Genomic DNA, 24,413 nt, shown 5'->3' with positions numbered 1-24,413 from the left:
ACCTATTTCCTCGCTCACTAGTAATATCTACTTTTCAAGGTGGAAAATCTTCATTTTCAGTGTGTAACTCTGCTTTTCGGTCTAGCTATTGCACCTTGAGTGTTTACAAAGGTTCTGGCCCCTCTTCTAGCCAGATTAAGGGCCCAAGGTATAACGATTATGGTTTATCTAGACGATTCCTTCTTGATAGACCAGTCAGTAGCCCGCTTAGACCAAAGTATGGTCACCACATTCAACTACCTGGAATATCTAGGTCGGATTCTCAACCTAGAAGAAATCTTCTTTAAAACCATGAAGAAGGCTAAAATACTTGGGTCTGATCATAGATACAGTCAGAAAAGGGTATTTTTGCCCCAGGCAAAGATCAGCACCATAAAAGCAACTGATTCAGGTGGTCGAAGCAAGATGAATTCTTCTATTTAGCTTTGCATGAGGTTGTTGGGAAAGATGGTGGCTTCATTCGAGGCCGTTCCTTATGCTCAGTTTCATTCGAGACTGCTGAAAAACATCGACTTGGAACAAAGGGTTCAAGCTCTAGATTCCCAATGTGTCTGACTCCAAAGCCTATGGCCACATCACCCTGAAAGTGCCCGATCTCTTCGGATTTTGGAGGCTAAGCAGGGTCAGGCCTGATTAATGTCTGGATGGGAGACCGCCTGGTAATACCAGGTGCTGTAGGCTGGGTGCATCGGAGCCTCAGTTTATGGTTAATAACCAAAAATCTGCAAAGGGGAAAATCCTTCCTTCAGTTACCTGGGAAGTGGTAACAACATATGCCAACCTTTTTTTGGGTTGGGAAGCAGTCCTGGACGAGGCAACTTTCCAAGAGAAATGGCCCAGATCAGAAATGGCCTTGCCCATTAACATTCTAGAAATTCAGGCAGAGCACTTGGTCCTGAAGGCCTGAATGTTCAGTTTATGGAATTGTCCTGCCAGGATTCAATCCGACAATGCCACAGCAATGGCCTATATTAATTACCAAGGGGGCACAAGAAGTTGTGCGGCCCAGAGAAAGGTGAATCATATCCTATCTTGGGCAGAAAACAATGTACTTTGCCTATCGGCAGTCTTCATTCTAGAAATAAAAAATTGTCAGGCGGACTACATAAGTCGCTAGCAGTTGTTCCCGGGAGAATGGTTCCTTCACCCCGATATCTTCATGTCAATATGTCAAAGATGGGGGTCCCAGACGTAGATCTGTTTGCGTCCAGGTTTAACAAAGAAATCGACAGCTTTGTGTCAAGAACATCCGCTAGCATGTGGAACAGATGCCTTGCTATTCCCGTGGAATCGGCTCTCACTGATTTATGCATTCCCCCTATTCTGCCTGCATCCACGACTTCTTCGCAGGATCAAGCAGGAAGGGAAGTCGGTGATTCTTGTGGCCCAGGAAATCTTGGTATGCAGAGATCGTAAAGATGGCGGTAGGGGACCCATGAACCCTACCACCACGGCCAGACCATCTCTTGCAAGGCCCGGTATTCCATCCTACTTTACAAACGCTAAATTTAACGGTTTGGCTATTGAGACCCACATTCTGGAGAAGCGTGGGCTGTCAGGTTCAGTGAAGTCTTCTATGGTTAATGCAAGGAACCCGGCCTCCAGAGTCATATATTATAGAGTCTGGAAGGCATATGTCTCCTGGTGTGAATCCAGGGGTTAGAACCCCAGGAAATATATCATAGGTAGAATCCTTGACTTTCTACAGATGGGTTTAGAAATAAAGCCGGTCTTGAGTACTATCAAGGACCAGGTTTTGGCCTTATTTGTATTTTTTCAGCGATCACTTGCTTCACACTCTTTGGTTCATAGTTTTATTCAGGGGGTAACGCGGCTTAAAACCTCCGGTTAAGTCACACCTGAGCCCATGGGACTTGAATTTAGTCCTGTGGGCATTACAGAAACAGCCTTTTGAGCCGATATGACATATTATTCCCTTGATCCTTTTTGACAAGGAAACTAGTTTTGCTGGTAGCCATATCTTCTGCAGGAACAGTATCAGAGTTGTCTGCTCTTTCTTGTAAAGAGCCATATTTAATTATTCACAAGGATAAGGTTGTATTGTGTCCTCATCCTAATTTTCTACCTAGGGTAGTCTCAGGTTTTCATTTAAACCAGGATTTTGTTCTCCCTTCATTTTTTCCCAGAACCCCGTTCTGCGAAAGAAAAGTTGCTACATTCTCTTGATGTGGTGAGAGCAGTCAAAATCTATTTAAGAACGATTGTTCAGATTCGAAAAACGGATGTTTTGTTTGTGTTGCCTTAAGGTCCTAAAAGAGGACAGGCAGCATTGAAATATACTATTTCTAAATCGATTCGACAAGTTATTGTTCAAGCTTATGGTTTAAGGAGGAAAGTTCCACCTTTTCATATTAAAGCACACCCCATTAGGGCTGTTAGTGCTCCACCAAGCTTCCTTGGTTCAAATCTGCAAGGCCTCAACTTGGTCTTCAGTCTATACATTTACCAGATTTTATCAGGTGAAAGTAAAAAGGCATGAGGATATCGCCTTTGTCTTTGTGGTTGTCTCCCTCCCCTCAGTTGGCATTGCTATGGGACATCCCACAAAGTAACTACTATGGCTCTGTGTCCCGTAATGTACGATAAGAAAATAGGATTTTTATAGCAGCTTACCTGTAAAATCCTTTTCTTTGAAGTACATCACAGGACACAGAGGTCCCGCCCCTCTTTTTGGTATAAACGTGTATTGCTTTGCTACAAAAACTGAGGTACTCCCAGTAGTGGGAGGGGTTATATAGGGAGTGGACTTCCTGTCTTAGGGTGTGCCAGTGTCCATCACCTGAAGGTGCACTATAACCCACATAGTAACTGCGATGGCTCTGTGTCCCGTGATGTACTTCAAAGAAAAGGATTTTACAGGTAAGCTGTTATAAAAATCCTATTTTCTCAGCATTGAGGATACCATTGATCCTGACCAAATCTCCAACTCCATTTGCAGAAATGCAGCCCTAAACTTGCAAGGAACTTCCACCATCCTTCACTGTTGTCTGCAGACACTCTTTTTTGTATTGCTCTCCAGCTTTTCAGTGAACAATCTGCCTCCTGCTACAGCCAAATATTTAACATTTTGACTCATTAGTCCAGAGCGCCTGCTGCTGTTTTTCTGCACCCCAGTTCCTACGTTTTCGTGGAAAGCTGAGTCACTTATCCATGTTTCCATGTCGGAGGTATGGCTTTTTATCTACAATCCTTCCATGAAGACCACTTCTGGCCATACTTCTCCGAACAGTAGATGGGTGTACCTGGGTCCCAGTGGTTTTCACCAGCTCCGTGCTGATGGCACTGCTGGACATCCTGATGTTGAAGGGAAGTAAGCAAAATGTCTTTCCCTAAACGTCTTTCAGGACAGCACCTGAGAGAGTGGCTCCACCCACTATGAAAAAGGAAATGTCAACTACACCAAATTTTAAAAGGAGGCTTCTCCCCACAGCTCGTTGGTTTTTGTGTTTCCTCCGGCAAGGGAACACCTAGTGGGAGTCAGTGTCTCTTAGGTGCTGTCCTGAGAGGCCAGACTGCCTACCCCACCATACCTTTTTGCCTCCAGAGAGTCCGTCCCTCCCACGCCGCACCAAGGGTAGCTGGTAAGTGGGCTCCTTCTTCCTCTTCAGCTCAGAGAGAGCTTGACTGTTTCTGGGGCCGCTCCTAGGCGGTGGCAGCCGTTCGTGGGGTTCCCCAGCATGTCGACGTTACAGACCACCACTATCTTTTTGGTGGCAGAGTAGAGACTCGGTCGGCCGGAATCCGGCAAGGGGCGGCACCGGGAAACAGGCACAGCGTCATTTCCATTTCGTGCAGGGAGAGAGGGGAGGAGCGGTCCTGGTGCCTATATACTGGTTCCGGTCTGGTGTTCTAAGCCACTAATAAGCAGCACCACGATGGACTCTGTGGCAGCAGCAAGTGGGACAGGCACCAACAAGGCCTAGGTAAGGGGGTATGGGGGGGTCTACCCTGTGTACTGTGGTGCCTCTCTCTTTCCATTTTTTTCCCCCTGGTGGCTGGGGCCTATCTGGGCACAGGGAGTTGGCTGTTGTACTACCTGTGCACCTGTGGTGAGCCCGTTAGGAGGCAGGTTTGACTCTCTGGGATGCTCTGGTGTTCTTTTTTGTCGTTTTTGGCAGGCTAAGATCTCTGATCCAACGATCAAAAAGAGATGTCCCTTATGTAAAACAAAGTTACCAGAGGGTTCGAAGATGCTTTTGTGTCAAATTTGCATTGACTCCTTAGTTGAGGAAGAAGCTTCTTCTGCATGCAGCAAAAATAATCGCTTAATCAGTTAAGAAAGAGCTAGATGCTACTATCCAATCTTTTCTCTCTTCTCTTACAACACCATCCCTGATTTAGCCAAATACCTCAGGATCCTCTCGACTCACAATCCCAGCGGTGGAGGCTGAAGCTGGTCCTCCTACCCAAGGGGAGCATTCCCCCTCTCACTCCAGGGAAGAGGAGGAGGGAGGGGCTGAAGATGCACCTTCAAGATACAAACTGTCCTTAGAACAAGTAGACAATCTGTTGAAAGCAGTCTATGCAACATTGGGTTTAGGTGAAGAAAAAGAATTATCGCTGCATGACCGAATGTACGCAGGGCTTATTGAAACAAAAAGTTGCACTTTCCCCGTGCATTCAGTAATCTCTGAAGCCATCAAAAAGGAATGGGCGGATCCAGAAAAAAATGTTTTTCCCAAGAGTGCATAAAAGATGCATCCCGTTCATTGAAGACCCAGAGGCGCTTTGGAACAAAGTTCCTAAATTGTATATAGAAAAAATGGGGAAATTGGCGCTACCCTATTATAACACAGTATTTAAATTACAATAGAAATAAAAATCAAAAAAATAATAAAAGTAAAAATGAACATGATAAAGATAATAAATAGTGCAAATCCAGTGCAATTGACAAATGTTAAGATAAGTACCATATACATGCATAAAAGTGAATTAAGCATACAGTATACACGCTAATTATAAAGAACCATACATTTGTAACAGTGTATGACCCCTTTAGGGCAAACAACAGTGATAATAAATATTAAAGTGTATAAACAGTGTATATATTAAATCCAATATTTACTGTTTCTAATGAGATGAGCAGTGAATTCTGGAAAATCCGTGAATATTTGTAATCATATAATTGAGCCCCACTTTGACTCATGTAATGTATAGACAAGATCTGTATAAAAAATCCAGACCAAATGTGTATACGGTTAAGTAATTATTAATAACCTCTTATAAGCTGTATGTGACAAAGTTTATGTGAAGAAACAAAGTCTCTGTGAAAAAAAGGTTTCTGTAAAAAAACGGAACCAGGATCCCACCATATGCAATCCAGAAGATAATAAAGATAAAAAACGGTGACTTCTGTGCTCATACAGACTGGTGACTCCAAGTGCTCCCCCAATGTTCCCCCACTCACCAGAAGCAGTCACCCCTGCAGGGGTAATGGGCATAGAGTGGGTGTCTTGGGATGGATGTCTCTATTGATGTCCCGCTTGTGCTCCGCTCCTCCGTAGGTTTGCACCAGCAATCCGATTCAAGATTCCCGGCAGACGTTCCAGAGCTGGGCTCCTCCGTAACTCACCACCACCAATCTGTCTTTTCCTCCTCTGCTGCTTCTTCCAGCCATGTCTTCTCTCTACTTCCTCCCGACACTGGAGTTGCACTATTTATTATCTTTATCATGTTCATTTTTACTTTTATTATTTTTTTGATTTTTATTTCTATTGTAATTTAAATACTGTGTTATTATAGGGTAACGCCAATTTCCCCATTTTTTCTTTATACACGTTAATAGCTCCCAGTGGGAACTAATTAGGGGGAGGCCGCAACCCTCCATTTCCTGAGCGCGGACTTTTAACCTATTATCTATAAAGTTCCTAAATTGGTTGCGGCATTTTCCCAAGTTTCCTTGGCATTCGAAGACATGGGAATATTAAAAGATCCCATGGACAAAAGGATGGATCAACGGCTTAAAAAGGCTTGACAATCCATCATGGGCAACCTCAAACCGGCTATGGCTACTACCTGCGTTTCTAGACACATGGAGTTCTGGCTAAATCAGCTAAAAACCCACATTATAGCAGATTCACCCAAGCTGGAGATTCTGAATTCCTTTTCAACCCTAATAGCAGCTGTGGCTTACATTTCTGATGCATCTGCAGAATCAATAAGGATGTCAGCTAGATTGACTGCCTTAACTACCGTATTTATCGGCGTATAACACGCACTTTTTTCTCCTTAAAATCAGGGGAAAATCGTGGGTGCGTGTTACACGCCGATCCCCCGCTGATTGTGAGTGGAGGAGCCAACGCCGCCGATATACATAAATAGCCGAGTATACTCGGCTAGGCTTGGCTCTGCTCACAGTCACGCCCAGTCCCGCCCTATGATGGTCATAACACAGGGACTGGGCATGACTGTGAGCGGAGGAGCCGAGCCTAGCCGAGTACACTCGGCTATGTATGTATATCGGCGGCGCTCGGCTCCTCTCGGCTCCGCTCACAGTCACGCCCAGTCCCACCATTGGACCTGTGTTATGTCCATCATAGGACGGGACTGCGAGAGGAGCCGAGATACACAGGACCGGCTCTGTGTATCTCGGCGGTGCCATATTTAAACTGCAGTGACACTGACAAGGCTGCAGTGTCACTGGGCAAGGCTGCAAATGACACTGACAAGGCTGCAGATGGACACTGATAAGGCTGCATTGATGTGCATTTAAATGTAAGTTTTTTTCCTTAAAATTCCCGCCTAAACTTGGGGTGCGTGTTATACGCCAATAAATACGGTAATTCAGCCAGGAGGGACCCCAGTGGCTGAAGACCTGGCCAGGAGACGCAGCATCTAAAAGTAAATTGAGTGGAATCCCATTTATGGGAGATTATTTATTCGGTCCTGATCTAGATTCAGTTTTGGATAGGACAGCTGATAAAAAGAAATCTTTTCCTGTTAAAAAGAAAAAGCAGCCAGTTAAACGGCTTTTTCAACCTCAAAAAACTCAGGAACAGGGCAATAGGCCCCAAGAAAAGAGAAGGAATTAGTCGGCACAAAGGGGCAAAGGCAGAGGGAATGTCCTTTTTCATCCTCCTGCGCCAACCAATAAATCTTGCTCCCTGCTGCTGGTGGCTTGCATGTGGATTTTGTGAACATAAGTGGTATTTTGAACTAAAGTGGAGAATTAATAAACAGGAGTTGTGCTTTTGACTGCTTCTGCTTGCAAGTGTTGTTTTGGGGTTTTTTCCTCCTTTTTTTAATACGTTTGCTATCAGTTTTTAAAATACTTTTTTTCCCTCCTTTTTTCTGACACTTTTTAAAGAGCTTTTTTTTTCTTCCTGCTAATTAAGGGGAGTGGTTAATTGTTCACAGGTGTATAAAAGTGTCTATACAAACTCCCCTAGGAGCTTGCTCCCTGCTGATGGTGGCTTGCATGTGGATTTTGTGAACATAAGTGGAAATTTGAACTAAAGTGGAGAGTTGAAAACAGGAGTTAAGACAGGAGTCTTCTCACCTGTAAGTAACATCTTAAACTTCCTTTAAGTAATTGTATTGTAACTGGGAAATGAGTGCTAGCAGGGTTGAAGGTTTTGCTCAGTGCACAGTGCGCCACATGTATGCAAAATTGGTGCAACAGCTCCAGGATGGATACTGCTGTGACAGATGTGAGCAGGTTGCCCTTCTGGAAGCTCGCATTAGAGATCTGGAGGAGCAAGTTGCAACACTGGGCAGAGAGGACAACCTTGAAGGGGGTCCTCTGCTCGCTGAGCAGGTGATCAGTAGGGTTGATGTGGAGGGTGGAGGGGCAAGTCAGGATTATCAGATAGGAAGATGGGTTAATGTAGTTAGAGGGAGTGGAAGGGGCTCGCAGAAATGGAAGGCCAGTCCTGTATTTGTGCATCAAAACAAATTTGCCAAGTTGAGTGAAGATGTGGAGGTGGCAAACACACAGGTGGTAGCTCTAGATGTCACTGCTACTCCTAACAGCTGGGAGAGCAGCCCATCTAGTAGAGGTGGTGAGAGGAGTGCAGGTAGACCTAGACAGTTGGTAGTAATAGGGGATTCCATAATCAGAAGGACTGATAGAATAATTTGTCGCTAGGATTGCCTCAACCGAATGGTTTGCTGTCTCCCTGGTGCTAGAGTTCGGCATGTGGTGGACTGGGTGGATAAATTACTGGAAGGGCCTGGGCATGACCAAGCTGTCTTGGTCCACGTTGGAACCAATGACAGTAAATATGGAAGGTGGAGGCTCCTTAAGAATCAATTTAAAGAACTAGGCTGCAAGCTGAAAGGAAGGACCTCCAAGGTGATATTCTCTGAAATATTGCCTGTGCCATGCCCAACACAGGAAAGGCAGGGGGTGATTAGAGAGCTGAATGCATGTCTAAAGACCTCGTGTAGAGAGGAGGGATTTGGGTATCTAAAGCACTGGGCTGACTTTTTATTGGGGTGCAACCTATATGCTAAAGACGGTTTGCACTTGAATGGAAGGGGGTCTGCTGTGCTGGGGGAGAGGTTTATGGGAAGGCTGGAGGAGTATTTAACCTCTTCAGATCCGCGCTATTGCCAAATGACGGCAACAGCGTGCACCTACATTGCCAGGACGACATCTATTGACATCGTCCCGTGCACGAGCGGCCTGCGCGCCCCCTGCAGGGCGCGCTCGGTGATCAGCGAGTCTATGAGACTCGCCTGATCACAGATCAGAGTAAGGGGTCGGTCCCGACCCCTTACCACATGATCAGCTGTCAGCCAATGGCAGCTGATCATGTGATGTAAACAGAGCCGGTAATTGGCTATTTCTTCTCCTCGCGCTGACAGCGTGAGGAGGAAAAAAAAAGCCGATCACCGTCGGCCGTGAGAGGGACATCAGTCCCGATCACGGCGATCGTCTGTGCCCCCTGCCAGTGACACAGCAATAGGCAGCAGTGCCACCTACCAGTGCCCACAGTGCCATCCATCAATGCCCACAGTGCCATCCCACAGTGCCACAACAACAGTGCTGCACATCAGTGCCACCTATCAGTGCCCCCCATCAGTGGTACCTATCAGTGCCACCCATCAGTGGCCATCAGTGCCGCCTTATCTGTGACCATCAGTACCGCCTTATCTGTGCCCATCTGTGCTGCCTTAACTGTGCCTATTAGTGCCGCCTTAACTGTGCCTATCAGTGCCCACCAGTGCTGCCTCATCAGCGCATATCAATGAAGGAGAAATATTACCTGTTTGCAAAATTTTATAACAAACTATGAAACATGATTTTTTTTTTTTTTTCAAAATTTTCCATCTTTTTTTGTTTAGCAAGAAATTAAAATCCCAGCTGTGATTAAATACCACCAAAAGAAAGCTCTATTTGTGGGAAAAAAATGATAAAAATTTCATTTGGGTACAGTGCTGTATGACCGCGCAATTGTCATTCAAAGTGCGACAGCGCTGAAAGCTGAAAATTGGTCTGGGCAGGAGGGGGGTTTAAGTGCCCAGTAAGCAAGTGGTTAAACTAGGATTGAGGGGGGGAGGGTGAACTAGAATTACTTCGGGCAGACATGTCAGTTAGGGGGTCAGACATTAATGGAGGGTGGAATGGGGATAGATAGGGGGAGGGTTATGGCAGGTGACAATAAAGTTCCCATGTTGCAAACAGCCATTGGTAACTATAGTGCCATTTGTACTACTAAAAATGATATGAAAAACACCAGAGCAAAATGTAATAATTCATTAAAGTGTTTGTTCACCAATGCCAGAAGTCTGCCAAGCAAAATAGGTGAGTTGAAAGCTCTGGTGCATGAGGAGAGCTATAATGTAATCGGTATTGTTTGGCTTCAATCCTTACATGACTGGGCTATTAATATTCCTGACTATGCACTCTTTTGGAGAGACAGGGTAAAAAGGAAAGGTGGCGGGGTCTGTCTCTATGTGAGAAGTGATCTCAAAGCAAGTGTGAAAGAGGACCTGGTTGATGGAGAGTGTGATGAGTCTGAAGCATTATGGGCGGTACTGCATATAGATGTGTGTAGTTCAAAGTTAATCATTGGAGTTTGTTATAGACCACCCAATGTTAATGAGGAGGTGGAGACTCAGCTCCTTGCACAGATGGAAAGGGCTGTAAAGGCTAGGACGGTGATTTTAACTACCCAGAAATTGACTGGAGTAATGGCACTGCTGGGACAGTTGAAGGGCAAAACTTTATAAACCTATTACAGGACAATTTTTTATGGTCCAGTTTTTTGAGGCCCCAACTAGGAATGAAGCTCTGTTGGACCTGGTAATCTCAAACCATGCAGAGCTTATTACTAATTTTCAGATAAAGGAACACCTGGGTAGCAGTGATCATAACGTGATTTCATTTGATGTTAGCTCTAAACAAGAAATACATACAGGAAAGATAAAAACACTTAACTTCAAGAGAGCAAATTTCCCAAGGATGAGGGCTGCTCTCCAGGATTTAGACTGGGAGGGAATATTGGCATTGATTAAACACAGAACAGAAATGGGAATTCTTCAAAAAGACTGTTTGGGACCTCACTGCAAAGTATGTTCCCATGGGCAATAAGTTTAAAAGGCTAAAAATAAAATAAATGTGGCTCACGGTCAATGTTACAAAAGCTATAAACAATAAGAAAAGAGTTTTTAAAAAATAAAATGAAGGAACACTAGTGTTGTTTAAATGTTACAAAGAATTTAACAGAATATGTAAAAAGGAAATCAAGGATGCAAAAATTCAAAACGAGCGACAGATCGCAAAAGATAGGAAAAACCCCAAAAAATTCTTCAAATATATTAATAGTAAAAAGGTCAGGTCTGAGCATGTAGGCCCTTTACAAAATAATCTAGAGTGGGTGACTGGGGGCAAAGAGAAGGCTAATTTATTAAATACTCTGTGTATAGAAAAGAGCATGGGGGAGCTCATGTCCATAATGGGGGTGGTATTGACACAGCCCCGAATGATCCACAATGGCTCAAAAGTGATATTGTCCAGAAATATTTAGACAGAATAAAGGTGGATAAAACATCTAGACCTGATGGCATCCACCCACAGATCCTAAAAGAATTGAGCTCTGTCATTTCAAAGCCATTGTATCTAATTTTTAGGGACTCATTAATGACGGGAATAGTACCACTGGATTGGCGCAGGGCGAACGTGGTGCCTATATTTAAAAAGGGATCAAAGTCTTTACAAAGTAACTATATAGACCTGTTAGTTTAACTTCTATAGTCGGGAAGATACTGGAGCGTTTAATAAAAGACCACATAGACGAGTTCTTGCTGGGAAAAAAACATTTTAAGCAACAGACAGCATGGATTCATGAAAGACAGAAGTTGTCAGACAAACCTCATTTCTTTTTATGAAGAGGTAAGTAAAACCTTGGACAGAGGGGTGGCTGTGGACGTGGTATACTTGGATTTTGCAAAAGCGTTCGATACAGTTCCGTACACACGGCTCATGTGCAAGGTCAAGTCTACAGGCTTGGAAATATCAGTTTGTAAATGGATAGAAAACTGGCTAAAAGACAGAATTCAGAGAGTAGTGGTTAATGATTCTTCCTCTGAATGGTCTAAGGTGTACCCCAAGGTTCAGTGCTGGGACCCTTACTTTTTAATATCTTTATAAATGATATTGGGTCTGGGATCAAAAGTAACATTTCTGTCTTTGCAGATGACACCAAGCTATGCAGTGGAATAACGTCCTTACAGGATGTCTCCAATTTACAAGCCGACCTCAATGCACTGTCTAATTGGGCGACTATGTGGCAGATGAGGTTTGTCCGTCTTTCGGCTCTCGGCTGCTGCGGCCGCCATCCTCGGTAAGGGAATAAGGAAGTGAAGCCGTGGGGCTTCACTTCCTGGTTCCCTACTACACATGCGCGAGTCACGCTGCACTTCCTCTCAGGTCCCTGCTGTGTTCTGTGTCTCACAGAATACAGCGGGGGAGGACGGGATAGGCGCCGGAAGTGGCATAGGTCACCGCAAGTACCACGGTGAGCTATGCAAGGAAGTGGGAGCAAATACCTGTATTAGACAGGTATCTGCTCCCTCCTCCCCCCTGGAAGGTGCCAAATGTGACACCGGAGGGGGGGAGGAATCCAAAAAGTAGAAGTTCCATTTTTGGGTGGAACTCCACTTTAAGAGATGCGTACCTGCATGTGCCTATATCCTCTCAGTCTCAAAAGTACCTCAGGCTGGCAATAAATATGGGGAAGGAGGTGCTGCATCTATATTTCAAGGCCCTCCCTTTCGGTTTTTATCCGCTCCACGAATATTTACAAAAATAATGGCGGAAGCTCTTGCTCCTCTCCGTCTGCAAGGAATTGCGGTAATCCCTTATCTGGATGACCTCCTCTTCTTTGCCCCTTCCAGAGAAAAATTGCAGGTAGACCTGGCCAAGGCCCGCAATCATTTGGAAGCCTTGGGCTGGATTGTGAACCTTCAGAAATCAAATTTCAATCCAGCTCAGAAAGCTCAGTTTCTAGGTTATCAAATAGATTCTGTAGAACAAAGGTTTTTTTCTTCCAGAAAAAAAGAAAAACAAAGTCATGAGTGTACTGCCTTCTCTCCAAACCTCCAGGGGTCCCATGTGCAGATTCTAAAAGACAATGCCACTACTGTGGCATACCTGAACAAACAGGGGGGCACAAGGAGCAAGGCTCTTCTATTGCTGTCATCAGAAATACTGGAGTGGGCAGAGAAGCATTTACTCTCCCTGTCAGCAGTGCATCTCAAAGGCACGCTAAACGAAGTAGCAGACTTCTTGAGCAGTTGAAAAATTCAGGAAGCAGAATGGAGCTTGAATCCGGAAATATTTTCATGGATCACCAGGATGTGGGGACGTCCACAAGTGGACTTGTTTGCGTCAAAAGAAAACGCTTAGCTCCATGAGTTCTTTTTTCTGCACCAAGACAGCGGATCACTAGGGATAGATACCTTAGCACATCCCTGGAACATTCATCTGGGCTATGCCTTCTCCCCCTTTCAGCTAATTCCACTGGTATTGCTGAAAATACAAAAGGAAAAAGTTTCAGTAATTCTGATCACTCCGTTCTGGCCGAAAAGAGCCTGGTTTTCCTCCATTCTACAAATGACAGTCAAACCATTCTGGCAGCTTCCTCTCAGACAAGACTTCCTACTTCAAGGCCCAGTATACCACCAGGATATAGCCAGTTCAGGTCTCACCGCCTGGTATCTGAGGAACAGTTGTTAACCACTTCCCGCCTGCCCTATAGCGGATTGACGTCCGGGAAGTGGTTCTGTTATCCTGACTGGGCGTCATATGACGTCCAGCAAGATAACATGCCGCCACGCGCCCTCGGTGTGTCAGCCTGACACACCGCTACACCGATCTTGGTAAAGAGCCTCCGCCGGAGTCCAATCACGGCTGATCATGCTGTCAATCTGACAGATGTGAGTAGAGGAGAGCCGATCGGCGGCTCTCCTGGCAGGGGGGGTCTGCGCTGATTGTTTATCAGCGCAGCCCCCCTCAGATCACCACACTGGACCACCAGGGGATCGCTACTAGGACCACCAGGGAAGGGGCAACATGTGGATGGCCAGGTATGTACCCCATGGCCATCCACATGTGCCCAATCAGTGCCCACAAATGGGCACTGATTGGCACCATTATGTCCCAGATCTGCCCCGCAATGCCCCCAATGTTTTATCAGTGCCACCTGTCATTGCCCATCGGTGTCCATCAGTGCCCACCTATCAGTGCCACACATCAGTGCCACCCATGAGTACCAATCAATGCCACCTACGAGTGCCCATCAGTGCCGCCTATAAGTGCCCATCGGTGCCACCTATGAGTGCCCATCAGTCCTGCATACCAGTGCCACCTATCAGTGCCCATCAGTGACACCTATCAGTGCCCGTTAGTGCCACCTCATTGGTTCCACTTCATCGGTGCCCGTCAGTGCAGCCATATCAGTGCCCATCATTGAAGGAGAAAACGTACTTATTTACAAAAAATTTTAACAGAAACAAAGAAAAAATTTGTTTGGGTACAGTGTAGCATGACCGCGCAATTGTCATTCAAATTGCGACAGCACTGAAAGCTGAAAATTGGCCTGGGCGGGAAGGTGTCTAAGTGCCTGGTATTGAAGTGGTTAAGGAACAAAGGATTGTCCAAGCATCTAGTATCCACTTTACTCACCAGTAGAAAGTAACTAGAGATATTTATGCTAAAGTTTGGAGAGTCTACAACTTTTGGTGTCGTTCGTCAAACCAAACCTTAGAAGTCATTGTGTCAATTTTGGAATTTCTACAAAATGGGCGGACAAGGGTCTTGCGATTAGCACTCTTAAAGTGCAAGTGGCTGCCCTGGGAGTATACCTAGAAAGACAAATTTCTTCATTTCCTTTGGTTACAAGATTCTTTAAGGCACTTACTAGGTCCAGACCAGCTCCTACTAAACATTTTCCTAAAAGGGAACCTGTCAGTAGTTTTGCAAGCCTTCACGAAAGATCCTTTTGAACTGTTACAGAAAATCTCGTTAAGGAATTTAACTCTTAAAACGGTATTCTTAGTTGCAGGTACGTCTGCAAGAAGAATCGGTGAACTACACGCTCTATCAGTAAAGGAACCTTTTTTTGTTAATTTACCCAGACAGGATTGTACTTAAAACAGATCCGGGGTTTTTGCCAAAAGTAGCGTCCGTTCATAATAGGTCGCAGGAAAGGTTCAAATCCTCCTGGGAAAAAAGGAGAATTTATTCCAAATTTAGATGCAAGAAGAATTTTATTACATTACTTGGAAGTAAGAAGGGACTTTAGGTCTTTGGACTCTTTGTTCTTTTTTCTGGCAACAAAGGGCCGCCAAGCATCAAAGGGGTCAATTGCTGGATGGCTAAAATCAGCTATTTCAGAAGCTTATTCCCAGATGGGTTTGTCTCCCCCGCCAGGAATTCGAGCACACTCTACTAGAGCTCTGGCCACTACATGGTCAGAAAAAGCTGGTGCCACCCCAGATCAAATTTGTAAGGTGGCTACGTGGTCAAGTTATCTAACATTTGTCCGTCATTACAGACTTGATCTTCTGTCAGCCGGTGATCAAGCATTTGGCAGAAAGGTCCTGCAGGCTGTTGTCCCTCCCTAGTTGGTAAGTCTTGATTATCCTCTCAGGTGCTGTTCCGAAAGACGTTTAGGGAAAATTCAAGTTAGACTTACCGGTAACTTGTTTTCCCAGAGTCTTTCAGGACAGCAACGACCCACCCTTTTCTTGTTTATATATTGCTGTGACTAACCATATTCTGATTATGTGTTCCAGCTTGGGGCCGGAGGTTTTCTGCTACAACTGACGAGCTGTGGGGTGAAGCCTCCTTTTACAATTTGGTGGAGTTTGTGTTTCCTGTTTCCAAGTGGGTGGAGCCACTCTCTCAGGTGCTGTCCTGAAAGACTCCTGGAAAACTAGTTACCACTAAGTCTAACTTGAATTTTCATCTGCTGCATTAACTTTCCTTGGCCGACCACTGTCTATGGTCCTCAGCGTTGCCCATTTCCTTGTGCTTCTTCAAAACAGCACATCTTGAAACCCCAGTCTGCTTTGAAATCTTTGTCTGGGAGAGACTTGTGATGACTTGTGACTAGTGATGCAGTATAACTATGTTGAGTTTTGTTGCTGTGCTCAGTCTTGCCATGGTGTATGACCTGTGACAGCAAACTGTCTTCCACATCCTCACCTTAGTAGCAGAGTTTGGCTGCAAACTAGCAGAGTAGGCAAGTTCAAAACTACGGTAACCTTAGAAAGTGATTTTCTTGCTTGAATAGTGTTATAATGTTTCACCTACCAGTTAAAAATGAGTGAATGATTCATAAATAAATAAATAAAATATATATATAAACTGCTTCCTGTCCGCCCACAGCCTATAGTTGGTGGGACGGGAGCAGCACCGTTAACTTATCTGTACGCCTTGGAGGCTCCTGCGCAGCTCACAGAGCACGCACTCGGGAGCCTGGTGATCGTTGTGTTCCCCGGACACATTACTGCTGTCTTCGGGTGATCACATGGTCTTGTACCATGTGATTGCTGTGTCCAATCACAGCAATCACATGATAAACATAGGAAACCAGATGTAAACATCGGTTCTCTCTGCTCTCACACACATCAGCTGTGAGAGCAGTGAGAACCATTACTGCGGCTTCTGGACATACAGCATCCTGTCACACTGCATGTACACTCACAGACTGCAGTGCCGGCCTGCCCCAGTGTCCCTGATCACTGCCCTTAGTGTAGTGCTAATAGAAAATGCAGCCACCCCCTGTCACCTGTCCCCGTGTCCCCAGTGCTTAAAGTAACACCGCCATTCACCATACCAGCACCCTGATTACTGCCAAATGCCATATCAGCGCCCTGACCACCGCCATACGCCATATCAGTGCCCTGACCAACTCTGTACTCTATATCGGCACCCTGATCTACACCATACCAGCTTCCTGATCACCACTATGTCATACCAATAAAAAATGTAGCCACCCCCTGTCATCTATCACCAATGCTCAAACACTGCTATTTGCCTTTCCAGCATCCTGATCACCGCCATAACAGCATGCTGATCATCGACATTTGCTATACCAGCGTCCTGATCACCGATGTGCACCATACCAGCGTTCTGATCAATGTTGTATGCCATATTGTCTCTCTGATCACCACTGTACACCATATCACAACCCTAAACACCTCCATACACCATACCAGCATCCTGAACACCACCATGTTATACCAGCATCATACTAATAAAAAATGCAGCCACCCCCTGTCGCGTGTCACCAGTGCTCAAAGTAACACCTCCATTCGCTATACCAGCATCCTGATCACTGACATTCACCATATCAGCTCCCTGATCACCGCCATTCATCCTACCAGTGCCCTGACCATCGCCATACCAGCACCATGATCACCACCATGCCAGCCTCCCGATCACTACGATACACCATACCAGTGCCCTGATCATCTCCATTCGCCTAATCAGCCCCCCCTCTGCCGTCTTTTCTGGGCTCTCCTGAATGATCAGGGAGCCTGGTAAGCATGGAACTGGCGGCATCTGGCTCCAGGCACACGGTGAAATGTACTGATGTTCCTCCCACTGTGTGATGTCAGAAACCAGAAGCAACAAGGATTTTGTCACTTCTGGTTTCAGTTCCTTATTTACCTGGCCGTTACTGACCAAGAAAGCAGCTGATAACATAGGTTGAAAAAAGACAGTCCATCTAGTTCAACCATAAAGAAATAAGATAAAAAATATCATACAATTCCAGATACACAATCCTATACCCACAGTTGATCCAGAGGAAGGCGAACCCACCCCCCCCACAGAAAAGCAGGATCCAATTTGCTTCAGCAGGGGAAAAAAAAATCCTTCCTGATCCCAGAGAGGCAATCGGATTTCCCTGGATCAACTTTACCTATAAATGTTAGTACCCAGCTATATTATGTACATTTAGGGTGTACCGATGGGATGAGACCGATCTGTGACTGATCGGCTGCACTGGAGGCCAGAGGAGGGGTCTAATGGACGCTAGATCTGTACGTAAAGTCACAAGTGATGGTGATGATGTTCATTTTTTTTTTTTTAATGGTTAAAGCGCCCCCGTCTGCCCCTGCTCACGTACCAGTGTGAACGCGTGTGCCATTAAACCTATATGTAAGCGACGATTGCACCACAGTTGTGCGGTATCGCCACGAGCTTGAGAGAGTGAGAGCAAAAAATTCTAGCTCCAGACCTTCTGTGTAACCGGTAACCTGTAAATTCTTTTAAAGTGATAGAGTATTTGTATCTGTTGACTTAGCATTTTTGGGGGGGGGGGGGTTACAAATGAGTTTGGGCCCCAAAAAAATGGCCTCTTGCACTCTGCCTGATTTGGAGGACAACAATAATATTTGGACACATTTTAGGGGGTGTTTAGGGTAAGCACGAAAATGTCGCTGTAAAAAAAACATTGTTACTTGGCTAGGTGTGTATGGGCCCAGGATAGCATGCTGGGGAGGTTGGTGAAGGAAAATATGCATGTAGGCCAAAAAAGGAGCAGGAAAAGCTTACAGCATGCATGAGGACAAAGAGGACATTCACAGCATATTACAATAATGTTAATTATGGAATCAAGAAATGAATACAATACATTAGCAAACATTAAATGCATAGCATGTGATGTTAAAGGGAAAAACTTACTCGAATATAGTCCTTCTGCAGGACTTCAATAATGGCTGAGTAGGTCTCTGGAATAATGAGTCCCAGAGCCTGGGTGGAGATCCCAGTGGTAAACTTGAGGTCCTGGAGACTTCTCCCCGTCGCCAAGTACCACAAGGTGGCTATTAGCCTTTGCTCGGGAGTAATGGCAAGCTTCATGCATGTGTCCTGCTTCTTAATATAGGGAGTCAACAATGCCAACAGTTGGTGAAAGCAGGGGTTCGTCATCTGTAGATAATTCCGAAAATCATCCAGACTATTCTCCTGGAGCTCCCACAGCAAAGGCATACAACATAATTGGTCATAATTGGTCACGATTAAGCAACCAATTTTTGGTCCAAGAAATCCTCCTCCTCCTGTTCCTGGACTGGACTTGGGTCAAAGCAATAACTCCAAGGCCAATAATAGTACGTTCTCTCCTCCAATTCCGCAACATGGCTGGTTGACGAACGGCCATTCAGAAACAAACTGAAAAGCATGAACTGAAAAGCGTGAATCAACACTCACCAAATTTCTACTAACACAAAATTAGCAGATTGAGCCCAAAGGGTGGCACCTGACAATTGAACTTCCTCTTTATCGGCTCGTAGTACGTCACTACATTCGTGTTTGTTGGCCGACAATTGTGTACCGTTTGTATGCAAGACAAGTTCCTGGCACACGCCCTTCAGACAAAAGTCTGACGCTCTGTTGGCCAACAATCAGATCGTCTGTACGAGGCTTTAAAATCAACTCCAGACCTTTTGCCTGCTTAATTGATGAAGAAATAACGAAGGGCTAGCCCACAGCTGGTCAAGAAACCACTTTTGATTCGATTGTCCAATTACTGTTGGTCCCTTGAAAAAGGGGGGGATGGATTTTCTTAAGAGCTGTAATTCCTAAACACTTCCTCCGATTTGGATGTACATATCCTCAAATTAAACCTGCACTTTCAGCCCATATCCGTTATATAACTATAGCTTGAATATGTTTTGGTAAATGCCTGAAAAAAAATCTAAAATTGTGCCTTAAATGGGTGTGTGGACAAGGGATTATAGCGGTGCTAGGGTCAGGAAGATTAGAGAAGAAAAGATAAAACAAAAAATACTAAAATTACAAATTTTATTAATAGTCTATCATAAATACAATGTACATTATAAACAATTCATACAGTAATTATACAAATTTTGTGGATACATGTACTGTAAGTGACCCTAAGAATGGTCAAGTGGGCCAGATGGCAAGTGGCCGTTGAAGGAGGGGGGGCTCATTTTCCTACATGTTTCGCCAAAACATTGGCTTCTTCAGGGAACAGGAGCTCATAGGGTGGATATATATAAAAAATTCTGTGTGGTGGACATAAAAACACGTTAGAAATATTAATTTGACCAAACACTGCATAGTAAAAACAATAACACACTGCAACTGTGGCTGGACATTCATGCAACCCCAAGCTCCACACCACTAAACGGAACTGCGGACATACCTGGGGCGTCAGTGCCCAAGACGGGAGGGAAGAGAGGGAGAGGGGGAACACAGCCACCCAAGGAGATCCCCACAGGGGAGCAGGCAGACCGCGCCGTAAATTATGCCTGCAGGGGGCATACAGTAGACCTGGCAAAGGAATGTAAAGATAGTCATGTGTCATAATGCACTGTGGTAGTTATTCCAGGAATAGAGGGTTGCGCATATGTGCATTGTATTAAAAAGAGAACAAAAAATATATGTATATAAATAGGTATAAATGTATCTATATCTCTGGAAAGGGTGCGGACTTACATGTATATCTAAAAGCTGTAGAGAGGCAAGGTCAGGAAGTGCCTGTGATATATGTATGCACACAGCAAGGAAAGGACATCAAGGTTGGACCATATCTGCAGACCACTTAAAGCAGGCCTAGTTGGAAAAATGGATAGTGTTAGGGGTCTTGCTGTTGTTAACTGGGGCCAGATATGGTAGTTTATGCCTATACTTACTTGATGGTATCTGCTGTAAGAAAAGATTCTCATAGCGGTACATTCACAGGTATATAGTACCAGTGCTGGGATGAAAAAGGGATAAAAATAACAGTGGATCCTATATGAAATATAAAGGAAAAAAGGAGGATCAGAAAGGTAGGGAAATGGAAGCTTTAAAATGTACTTGGGCACAGGTGAGGCTAGTGAAAAGGAATCTATTACCTAATTCATCATGAAGCACACCGTGTTGCTTGAGAAAATCAGTGTTAACCACCAGAGTAAGAGGCCGGTCCAAAGTAAGTTCTAAAAAGTATGTAAAGGAATAATAAATAATTTATTCATGTAAACAACATGAAGTCAGGGTGTTTTGAAAGGCAGAAGTTTACCTTGTAGCTGTGTGCAGAGCGAATGCAGGCACGTCCCTCGTCCATGAGAACTGAGGGACTGGCCGGTTACTCATATACCCCCCACACCTGATCAGATGATGATCAGGTGTGCGGACGCTAAACGAGGGGTAGCCACGGCTGTGCACTGCACGGTGCCTAGGAACTACGAGTTCCATCATGCAACGCGCGCACATGCTCAGATCTCACGCACCGTGTGGCGATTGGAGAGGCGAACACCCCTGGAATGGGAAGTACCAAGGTGTCATCTCACCCAATCTGCCGATGGAATAAAGGACCAGAGAGTCTGAGAACAGACGTGGGCACCCAGGGGCAGACAGTTGTCTGCGCCTTGGCGTCCGTACAGGCAAAGACAGCGCTAGCCATGTCACCCCCAAACCGGGAGAGCCCGCGGAGCCGCCGCCCACCACCCACGCCACAGATAATCCCCCCAGTCGTGGGGCTAGCCAAGGCACCAGGGACAACCGCAGTCCAGTGGCGGGGAACAAAGGGGCACGAAGTGTAGTGCGCCGAGACACAGGATGGGAGGATATCCCAACAATCTTGCCCAACGATCCACAGGGGCCACTGGGGAAGGTGGGAATTACTGTGTGTCAGCACACGACATCCAGCCACAATGTGTGCAGTGTGCATAGAGAACCACTGGGTCCCAGTACGACAGTAAAACCTGCAACCAAAAATTGAAAAAACAATGCAAAAACAATATATAGAAAAGAATATATAAAAAAGGAAACACACAGTATATGTATTGCAACAGTTGTGTCGAAAAATATTGTTCAATAATGACAAAAAAGAGTTTTAAGTCGCAAATAAATACAGGCAATATACACTTATAGAATATACAGGGATATAAGATATATTGAGTCAATTTGCCAGCTTGTCTCAGAAAAGGAAAAAGGCATTTGTAATCAATGTAGAAGGCAAGGTATTAGTCCATGTCAAAAAAACATTATATGGATGAAATACCGGGTGGAGCCATGGCAGCAAAGGGAAAGAAAGACAGGGAATACAGGAGAATGAGAAACTAAGAAGGGAATAGAAGGGGGGGGGGGGAAAGGGATGGAAGAGGATAGGGTAGAGAGGAAAAACCACAAACGACGTTGTCTGGGGAAGGGGCATGGAAAAAAAAAAAAAAAAAAAAAAAACTTAAAGGAAGGGCTTAAAACTAATATATTCATTGAGTCCTGGGAAGATGGTAGCATTTAATATATGAATCCATTTGGTTTCGAGTCGTAATAGTGAATTATCAGTACTACCGCCTCTTACATGTGAGGGGATATGTTCAAGTGCGGAAAACAAAATAACATGGGGATCGGAGTTATGTTGGGCAGCGATATGCCTATTAATGGCCGTAGTGGTGATGTTCTTGTATAGTGGTTTGATATGGTCCCGGATACGGGTCTGAAAGGGGCGCTTGGTTTTGCCAACATAGAATGCGCCGCATTGGCATTGGGCCAGGTATACAACCCCAACAGTGGCGCAGGTGACATAGTATCTGATGGTGTGTGTGTTTCCATCGGGTAGATTAACAACCTGAGAGTTGGCAACGAATGTACATATGTCACATTTGCCACATTGATAGGTACCGGTGGCAGTGGGCCTATGTGCAGTGTCAGTAGAATGATGACTATGAATCAGACGATCACGGAGAGAGGGAGAGCGTCGATAGGTAATATCAGGATAAGTGTTAATATATTTGGCAATGGTAGGATCAGATGTGAGTAAGGGCCAAAATTGTTTGAGGACGTCTTTGATTTGGGTATGCTGATTGGAGAATTGGGTGATGAGTCGTGTGGGTTGTTTAGGATCCAATGGTTTGTCGGAGAAAACCAGGTCTTTACGGTTGAGTTTTTTTGCCTTATGGAATGCTTTCTTTAAGAGAGAGTGACTGTAGCCTCTATCTAAGAGTCTATTATAGAGGTCGTGTGCCGCCCTGAAGAAATCTTCATCGCGGGTACAGTTACGTTTAATCCTGACATATTGACTATATGGTATACTTCGAAGGAGGGGCTCAGGATGGGCACTCTGGGCATGTAGGATTGTATTGCCCGAAGAGGGTTTGCGATATAGAGTAGTATAGACTTGGCCATTGGGTTGTACACCAATCTGAAGGTCCAAGAAATGGATCTGAGACTGGCTGCACTCCATGGTAAATCTTAGATTGTATGTGTTGTCAGTAAGGCTTTGTACAAATGAGGAAAGTTCTTCCTTAGTACCGGCCCAAAACAGAAGTATATCATCGATATACCTGTACCAGGATATAATCCTGGACAGGTAGGGGTTGAAGTGAATCGAGTCAAAAAGTTCCCTCTCCCACCCCCCCAGGTACAGGTTGGCATAGGCAGGGGCACACTTAGTCCCCATAGCCACACCCTGCACCTGGAGGAAGTGGGAGGAGCCGAACATGAAATAATTGCGTGTGAGTATGAACCTCAATAATTTGAGGACAAAGTCCCCGTATTCATCATATTGGGGGCCTCTGGCACGAATGAGTTTGCTGATAACTGAGATACCTCTATTGTGGGGGATTACGTTGTATAAGCTTTCCACATCTAAGGCTACCAACCATGTGCCACTGGGCAGGGATTGGCCATCTAATATACGAAGGAGATGGATAGTGTCCTTTATATATGAAGGCAAAGCTACAACATGGGGTGCCAGATATTTATCTACCAGAGCACTGGCAGATTCTGTGAGGCATTGACGACCAGACACAATTGGGCGACCAGGTGGATGGTCGAGAGATTTGTGCAATTTCGGGAGGGAATAGAAGGTAGGGGTAGTGGGTTCTTTAACATAAAGAAATTTCCATGTGTTGGAGTCTATAATGCCTTTTTGATAAGCTGCAAATATCAGCTGTTGGTATTCGGATATATAGTTAGCAATGAGTGTTTTAGAAATTGGTCTATACCACTCGCGATTGTTTAAAATATCCAGGCACATTTGTTCATAGAAGGACACATCCATCACCACCACATTGCCACCCTTGTCGGCTGGCTTAATGGTGAGTTCAGGATGGTTTTGTAGGGATTTGATGGCCCTAATCTGAGCCAAAGTTAGGTTGGAGGGATACGCGGAGTTGAAATTTAAGCCTTCGATGGTGTTAGTGACCTGTTGTACAAAGGCCCATATATTGGGATTTGTAGAGAGATTTGGAAAATTCACAGATTTGGGTTTAAAAGAAACAGGAGGGGGGAAGGGGGGAGCACCAAGGGCGGCGGCCTCAAGATTGGTAGGATCAAGAGAGTCGTCACCATCAGTGCACCCCTCCTCCCAAAGTGACATTAATTCTTCGAGGGCTTGTATTTCCGCTAGGGTGGGAACCTGTTGGGAAGGATTTACATGCACATTCTGAACAAGTGCAGTATTAGATTGAGATTTGTCATAGATCACTTTGAAAAGAAGTTTACGTGCAAAAAGATGCACGTCTTTAATAAAGGCGAATTTGTCAAAGTCGTTAGAGGGACAAAATGTGAGGCCTAATTGGAGTACATAGATCTGATCCGCATTGAGTGGAATAGAAGATAGATTGATTACATCAGGGGTGGTTGGTCTTGCTGGATCATTGGCATTTGTGGGTGTAAATCGGGGGATGGGCTTGGGAGAGACTCCTGGCCCTGCCCTAAAAAAATATAGGTGCAAGTTTAGGGTCTGCTGTAGCAGAGCTGGCTGGAAACATGGAGGTGATAGTGGGTTCACTTACCCTTCGGGAGGTGATGTGCGTTTGAGGGTGCGGTGGTGCCATTATGCCTGCAGGTGTCTTGGTAGAGGATGATTTGGGAATCGCTGACGACTTGGGTTGTGCTTTAGTGAAGGGAGTGGATACGTGAGCGGTCTTTGAATGACCTGTAGGTGGATGTGGTAGAGGAGTGGGTCCTAGTGTGCGGTGGA

The 24,413-nt window shown here is 45.1% G+C and overlaps 1 protein-coding gene and 1 pseudogene across 6 annotated transcripts in view; both read left to right on the top strand.

The window, feature by feature from the left end:
* Nucleotides 1–24,413, top strand: part of PNKP (polynucleotide kinase 3'-phosphatase) — a 409,941-nt gene that overhangs the window by 133,518 nt on the left and 252,010 nt on the right. The gene's annotated exons all lie outside the window — the stretch shown is intronic.
* LOC141111581 (5S ribosomal RNA) lies at nucleotides 563–681 on the top strand (annotated as a pseudogene).

This window comes from Aquarana catesbeiana, linkage group LG10 (assembly GCF_042186555.1).
Source record: "Aquarana catesbeiana isolate 2022-GZ linkage group LG10, ASM4218655v1, whole genome shotgun sequence".
In the NCBI taxonomy this organism is placed as follows: Eukaryota; Metazoa; Chordata; class Amphibia; order Anura; family Ranidae; genus Aquarana; species Aquarana catesbeiana.
This window is presented reverse-complemented; position numbering and strand designations above follow the sequence as displayed.